The 7,926-nt window shown below is 39.1% G+C and overlaps 1 non-coding gene across 1 annotated transcript; it reads left to right on the forward strand.

Annotated features, from left to right (window-relative positions):
- Positions 1-519: 519 nt before the first annotated feature.
- Positions 520-707, forward strand: LOC147874338 (U2 spliceosomal RNA). The gene has a single exon (XR_015534374.1). It is a non-coding gene; the product is annotated as a U2 spliceosomal RNA (small nuclear RNA).
- Positions 708-7,926: the final 7,219 nt, after the last annotated feature.

Here is a 7,926-nt window from a genome sequence, read left to right on the forward strand (position 1 = left end):
CGATCTGAAACAAGGAAAGAAGATGAAGTTCCAGGAATTAAAATGAGAAGCTGAGAATGGGGAAAACTGGAGAGCTCGTTTTGGGCAGAACAATGGACCTGTCGTAAGACAGAACACTGAATAATAATAATAATAATAAATAAATGCCAACAATGGGGTGAAAGACAGAAACCAACAGAAATATCAAATATAACGTGTGCATGTTTCACTGTCAAATGTAACTAAGTGATGTTATCCCATTTCATTTCAGCATATGACATTAGAAGACATTGTTAAAATAGGAGTTGAAGGGAGTCACTCTGCATTTGTTAATACTAAAATGTAGTGAGAGAATGTAAAATTCCTTAAATGTTAAAGCTGGGAAGCAGGATTACTACAGTTAATTTTACTAATTCTGTTGGTTGACTGATTTGGCCAGTAGGACAGTGAGTTGCCCGCCGCTAGAGGCATGCAGCACCAGGCGTGTCTCTAATTGTTTACTCTTGACAATCTGTGGTGTGTGTTTGTCCTCTACACTACATCGCTTCTCGGCCTTTTGGCTAAGATCAATATCTGTTCTCTTATCATCTTAATATCTGATACGTCCTGCATCGCAGGACCAGAATATTAAACTGATTTTTGGAAAATGACGGAGTGCTAGGAGCTTGCTCCACCTCTGTCACGGGTTGGCCCGGTATTGCAGTACCTCCGGAATCGGCCCACCTTAAACTACTCATTATTAGCTTTATGTTTATCTGTCATTATCGTTTATCAACGATTTATGACAATTCTCCAGTTGCTGTTACTGTATTTTCTTGGAAATCGCTTTTTCGCTAATTCCAGGTGGGTAATCAAATGTGCAACTAATTAAGCCCTGCAACTCGTAATTAACCGCTGTAAGTGAAAGTGTGAGGTAGTTAAATAACCAGAAAATATAACAGTAGTTTGTACGCGGGGTCCACCAATAGCACAGAGCAAGAAACAGAGAACGAAGCTTTGATGCCAGAACTAGTCAATGCCAAAGACGACAAACAACATTTCTGTGCTATTTGAAAAAAGGTGAGATGCTCTCGCTGAAGAACATGAAAAGATAATTTGTTGTTTCCGGGAATAACTAGGGTTGCCAGTTCGATTCCAGATCACGAGGCAGAAGACACATCGCAGTGGTAAGCAGGGTTAAGAAAGCAGCTGAAGGTAAGTTCTCGATTGTGACTGTACAGGGACATTTGAGGCCAGACTTGCGTAATAAAGCAATGATCATCGACGTCACAGTGCCATTTGAGAATAGATTACACGCCGTAAAAGAATTTAGACACAGGAAAATAGAGCCAGGGTCCTGTGTGGGCGATTTCAAGAAGCTAAAACTGACGCATTCGTTCTCGGTTCGTCGGGATCCTGGGACCCCGAGAACGATAAGGTTATGAAGACTATGTGTATGGTATGTATATTTAAAACTCGCTTCGCCGCGCATGCGCGTGATAGCAGCGCGCCATTCACCGGTACATTGCAGCGGAGGGCTTGATAAATCTCTCTCTCGCGCGCGCGTAGTTAAATGTACAAGTACATAGGAACCATCTATATGTATATAATACGCAGGTGTTTTATGTGTTGCTTTGTGGAAACAAAAGACTGTTCACTCATCCATGGCTGCTATGTGAGAGGTTTTACTGTATGTTAGTACAGTTTTATATATTGGACATTTTTAATTGGAACCGGCGAATATCCTACAGTTTTACATGTCCATAATACCCTATATCTTGGACACCCCTTTTGTTGTAAGTTGGACAGGTGCATGCATCCACTTAGGCTTCAATACTTTTCAGGGAAACTTTTACAGTTACATATTTTGTTGTTTTGAATTATTGACTAATGAATGTCTTCTGTCTGGAGGATTAGCCTATGGCTTAGGGGGTAAGAGACATGAACCCATCGTTGAAATGCAATGAAAGCGTTTAGTTATTCTTTCTTTGAACCCTCCACTGAACTACGAAATTGCAGATACAGTTTTAAATCCACCAGCACTGCGCTTGCATTTGAGTTTAATATTTGTTAACAAAAACGGAATTTTCTTTTTGCGACAGGGAAGGGAAAATTTATGGAATTAACTTCATAAAATTTCATCGAGTCTGGGGTGTAATGTGCAATGAATGGGAATGGATTTCAAAAGATTGTTGCTATTGCTATTTTTGACGGTATTTCTCTAGTATATTTTATATTAGGAATCAAGCAGCGCTCGCAGAATACGTACAAAAAATAATGTACAAAATTATGCACTATAATTGTGACAGAAATGTGAAGCATCAATGGAATGTTTGAAGCAAATATTCAGTTTGGCTGTAATATTGCGTCCTTCATAGACCTGCATTGCAAGTCGCATAACGTTGACAGCCTTCCACATTGCATTGAAATATCAGGTAATCACAATGTCACTAAAACACCTTCTCTACTACGCGCAAACAATAGTTACGCTTCTAGCTCCCCCGAGACTAATCTTTCACTGCCCTCTCAGCGCCTGGCCCACGCCCTCCGCTGCAATGTACCGGTGAATGGCGCGCTGCTGTCACGCGCATTCGCTGTGGCGCGAATTTTAAATATGCATACCAACTTTGAGCAATATTTTCGTACCCTTGCACAGCGCATCAGCAGCTGAAATTTTGTGTACAATCGTTACTAGATGGGCACTGTAGATGAGCAAAATTTCAGGTGAGGTTTCGGCATGACCAACCTAACCATTCCCTTGTCAGTTCAATTCCGGAAAGGCTACCTGAGACGGTCACGAACTGGACTTTAAGTTGTAAATCCGGTTGTGTGCTATGCAGACTGGTGTCTGGCAAGCGAAGTGCTTTTGACAACAGGAATCGCAGTGGCGGATGTATAATCCCTACCCCAAGCCAGAGGTGCGTTGGTCCACCTGGAACAGCAATGGTTAGAAAGGGGAGTAACGGGTGTTTCTATGGAGGTGCGTCACTCTAGCAAGGGATTTGGGCTTTCGGCAAGGTCCGGACCAGTCGTGTAGCTCGCGTTTTATTGAAATTTTAAAGGTTAGATGCTATAAGGTGGTTGTACTGTACCAAGTACCTCAGCAATTTTGCAATTATTTGTTCGTGTCTTTTCCCATTATTTTTAAATATATTTCCTTCCTATAGAGAACACATTTAATATTAGTTATTGATTTATTACAGGAAGAATGGCATGTGACTAAATTATAACAGAGTAAATCTCTTTGTTTTATTTTCAGCTACCAACAATGTAAATATTGAATGACAATGTTTAATTTCTATACGAACACGTGCGTGTCTAAAAATGTAAGAAAATTGGAATTTATAAACCAAACCTGTAACAATATTGGCATAACAATTGAAATTGTTACGTCATAATTTTCGTTGACATTGTTGTACCTCATTAGTAAGTATTGTCGTCAACAATCAGGTTTTCTTAGTCTTAATAGAACTGAGCTGTGAATCGCTTGTAGAAGAAGTGCGTCTTTACACTCTCTGAGCTTTATCATTTCGATTGTTTATTGCTGGTGGACATCTAGTTCCCCTCCCTTGAACGAAGAGAGAGGTAAAGAATTTTTCTTGTTTTTTTTTATTATTATTATTTATCAACACATTTACATATGTTTGTTAATAATTATGAACACTTGAAGCTAGTTTCTTTCTTTTTAATACAATTTCAATTAATTTTAGACTGACTTTTGCTTTTTACGGTAAAAATTGACTGCAATTTAATATTCCAGTAAACAATTAGAAATTTGAATGTTTAGAACGACAAGGTATGTTTAGCAGCCGAGAATCTTGATGAACAAGTTAGAACCCTTAAGAGTCTTGCGGGAAGTATGTGTACCACCTGATTTCACGATTAATAACCCTTAATTGTGTATTTGTGGGTTTCGTGTGATTCTCAGGGTAAACAGCGATCATTTTCTTAAACGGCATTAACCGATCCGTTGAGGAACCTTCGACTCTTTTACTATAATATAATTCCTCACTTGGAGCAGTTTTTCTGTGTAAACAACATTAAAATAATCAAAATTAGAATTTTAATCTTGGTTATGACCTTTGGTCGGGGAATATGTTAGGCTGAAGGGCAAACAGCATGCAATACATACAACTGTTACCACGCTAACATCAAGAAATTACGAATTAAATCTGGCATTGGATTCGATTTCGCGATTTTTCCTGTCACCATGAAGTTTACTTTACTTGGACAATTATACTCACCAATGTAAGATTTGAGGTTTTCACAGCAGTGAGTATGAAGATTTCTGTTTTCTGGGTTGTTGCATTATGTAGTCTGGTCGATGTTAACCAACGTTTCAGAGGTCATGCTGTCTCGCCCTGATGACGGAGGCAGCACGACCTCTGAAATGTTGGTTAACATCGACCAGACAACACAGCGCAACAACCCAGAAAGAAATCTTTATACACACCGATGTCTGTCATTGACTATTATTAATACAATTATGCAAATTCTGATGCTTAAATTTTAATATCTAGCAAATAACATGCCTGCATGGATGGAGAAAATGGTAAAGAAAATTGAAGAATATCAGGCAGAGGGTAACATAAGACAAATGTATAAGTCTGTTAGGAATCTCAGTACTGGATATCTACCAAGATTACAAGTATGTAAGGATAAAGATGGGAAACTACTTTCGGATCAAAATGAATGTCTAGAAAGATGGGCAGAACACTTCCAGGAGCTGTATAAATCTAATACCATAGATACTGTAGAGGAGGGCCAGCCTCAAGTCATAGAAATTGAGCTAGAAAGACGATCGCTGGAAGAAGTGAAATGCACAATTCTGAAGCTCGATAATAATAAAGCACCTGGAGAAGATCTGCTCCCTAAAGAGGTATTTAAGAATGGGGGAGAGGCACTTGGGAACAGAGTACACCAGATAGTATGTACAATATGAGACCAAGAGGAAATACCCAGTAGATGGAAATGTGGAATTATTTTCCCAGTTCATAAGAAAGGTGATAAAATGGATTGTAATAACTACAGGGGAATTACACTCTTAAATACTGGATGTAAAATATTCTCTAATATCCTGAACATGCAAGCATCAAAAATGGTAGAAGTGCTGGGGGAGCATCAATGCGGATTTCGTGTAAGTAGATCTAATCTTGACCATATCTTCACCTTATCCCAAATTATGGAAAAGGTTTATGAGTATAATGTAGATCTACACCTTTTATTCATAGATTATCAGCGAGCGTTTGATAGTTTGGATAGAGTAAGGACCAGTGAGGCACTAAGGAAAGTTGGCTTTCCAGGAAAGTTAATAAGACTGATTAAAATTACTCTAGAGAATACAACAGCTAGAGTTATGGTGCAAAGTGAAGTTTCGCCAGTTATAAGAGTAGAAACTAGAGTGAGACAAGGGGATGCTTTATCCACTTTGATCTTTATTGTAGTTTTACATGATATTATTGGCCCACTCCAAAAACGACAGAGTATATTTTACGAAACAACTCAGATACTTGCTTATGCCGATGACATCGTGATAAAATCCTGAATCCTTGCCGACCGGAAAGATACTGTTTTAAAAACTGATAACAAGTCTAGAGAAACCGAGCTGTCAATCAATAGAGCTAAAACGAAGTATATGAAAATGTCTAGATTAGTGCCCAAAAGGAATCCTGTAGATTTGAGATTGGGCACGTACTGACTTAAAAAAGTATCCACCTTCATTTACTTAGGAATTCTCATCAAAACAACTTAGAGGAGGAGGAGACAGTCAAACACAGGATCCAAGCTGGAAACAGTAAATATTATGCAGAATAAAACTGTTTAAATCTAAAATTCTCTCCAGGACCACAAAGTTAAGACTGTACAAGACACTCATTAGACCGGTATTAACTTATTTGGCAGAACCTTGGAAACTCACATCTCAAGTAGAAAGCAAGTTAATGTGCTTTGAAAGAAACATTTTACGAAAAATCTTTGGCCCCTTAAAGAATAATGATGGATTGTATAGAATTAGATATAATGCGGAGTTAGAAGAATTGATCCACCATGAGTACGTTGTGAGATAGATTAAAAGACAGATAAATGCGTTAGAACGGGTGCAAAAGAAAGCATGTAGATTTGCATATCATAGGAGCGATTCTAACTGGGGGACCCTGGCACAGTGTAGAAAGTTAGCACGTATATGTGCTCTCTTCAAAGCGAACACGGGAGAACGGGCATGGAAAGCTATAGGTGAAAGATTGCAAAGGCCATACTATCTGAGCAGGGTCGATCATATTCGGAAAATTAGGAGCAGAAAGCAAAGAACAGATATCGGAAAATATTCCTTTGTAAATAGGACCATCCAACTCTGGAACCGGCTACCTGCTCAGGTTTTAAGGACTCTCTCCTGTAAACCAAGTGCTTTAAGAAGAAGGTTAGAAAAGTGATAAATGAGGTGAAGTGAAGGGAATACATGGGTGGGTGCAGCGAAGGGGGGTAAAGTGGGGTGAGGATGGGAAGGCTTCATAAGTGTAGTGAAGTGTAGAGAACGTCCTGAAGAAATGTGAGTGCATCAGTTCATGACGTATGTAATTCATTACTGTTACTATCTTATGTCTAGTTGAATTTTTAAGTTATGTACTTTAGGTTATATGGTTTTGTAATATTATGAGTTCTTTTATTTTGAGTGTGGTGTGTTGTTTTGTTGTCTCATTGTTTTGTTGTGTCTTATTGTTTTTGTTGTGTCTCATTGTTTTTATTGTGTCTTATGTTTTTGTGTCTTACTGTTTTGTTGTCTCATTGTTCTGTTGTTTTTTATTGTTTTTGTTGTGTCTTATGTTTTTTGTGTCCTATTGTTTTGTTCTGTCTCATTGCTTTGTTTTGTCTCATTGTTCTGTTGTGTCTTATTGTTTTGTTGTGTCTTATTGTTTTGTGTCTTATTGTAGGATCACTGCCACCGGGTAAAAACCCATTTGCAGTCAAATAAATAATAATAATTATAATAATCACAATGGTTAAGATGGGCAGGATATGTGGTCAGAATGGGAGAGGATAGACTGCCAAGTCACGCTTCGTCACGCATTGTCACGCTTTGTTCAAATTCGTCATTTTTCCACTCTTCTGGCCATATATCGTCACGCCTTTACAGTAAATGACGCCTAGTCACGCTTCGTCATGTTTGATCACGCTTTGTAAATCTTCGTCACAATTCGACAGTTATGATGATCTTTCGTCACTACGTGAGCGCAAGTCACGCAAAGTCACGCTATGTCACGCTTGAGCACGCGTGACTACCATGTCACGTTTCGGCACGTCTGCCTTATGTCACGTACGCCTCGGTCATTCTTGGCTAAAATGCAATAAGTTAGAAGTAACTAGTTATTAGTTTAGCATGCGCTGCGTTGCGTAAGGTTAGGTTGGGTTGGGTTAGGTTAGGTTAGGTTAGGTTTGGTTAGGTTAGGTTAGGTTTGGTTAGGTTGGGTTAGGTTAGGTTAGTTTAGGTTAGGTTAGCTTAGGATTGGTTAGGATAGGTTGGGTTAGTGTGTTTTGTTATGATCGGTGATGTTTTGACAATTATGGCAACAATTCGTCTCGCCGTTACAGTACGTCACGACTAGTCACGCTTTGTCACGCATGGTCACGCTTTGTTCAAATTAGTCATATTTTCAATCTTCTGTCCACATATCGTCACGCACTTACAGTTAATCACGCCTAGTCACACTTCGTCACGCTTTGTCACGCATTGTCACGCTTTGTTAAAATTCGTCATATTTCCACTCTTCTGGCCACATATCGTCACGCCTTTACAGTAAATCACGCCTAGTCACGCTTCGTCACGCTTAGTCAAGCTTAGACACGTTTGCTCACGCTTTGTAAATCTTCGTCACAATTCGACAGTTATGATGATGTTTCGTCACTACGTGAGCTCTAGTCACGCAAAGTCACGCTTTGTCACGCTTGAGCACGCGTGACCACCATGTCACGTTT

The sequence above is a fragment of the Zootermopsis nevadensis genome, unplaced genomic scaffold (genome assembly GCF_977971745.1).
Source record: "Zootermopsis nevadensis isolate Lab colony 2312 unplaced genomic scaffold, Znev_1.0 Znev_ptg000009l, whole genome shotgun sequence".
NCBI classification, from domain to species: domain Eukaryota; kingdom Metazoa; phylum Arthropoda; class Insecta; order Blattodea; family Termopsidae; genus Zootermopsis; species Zootermopsis nevadensis.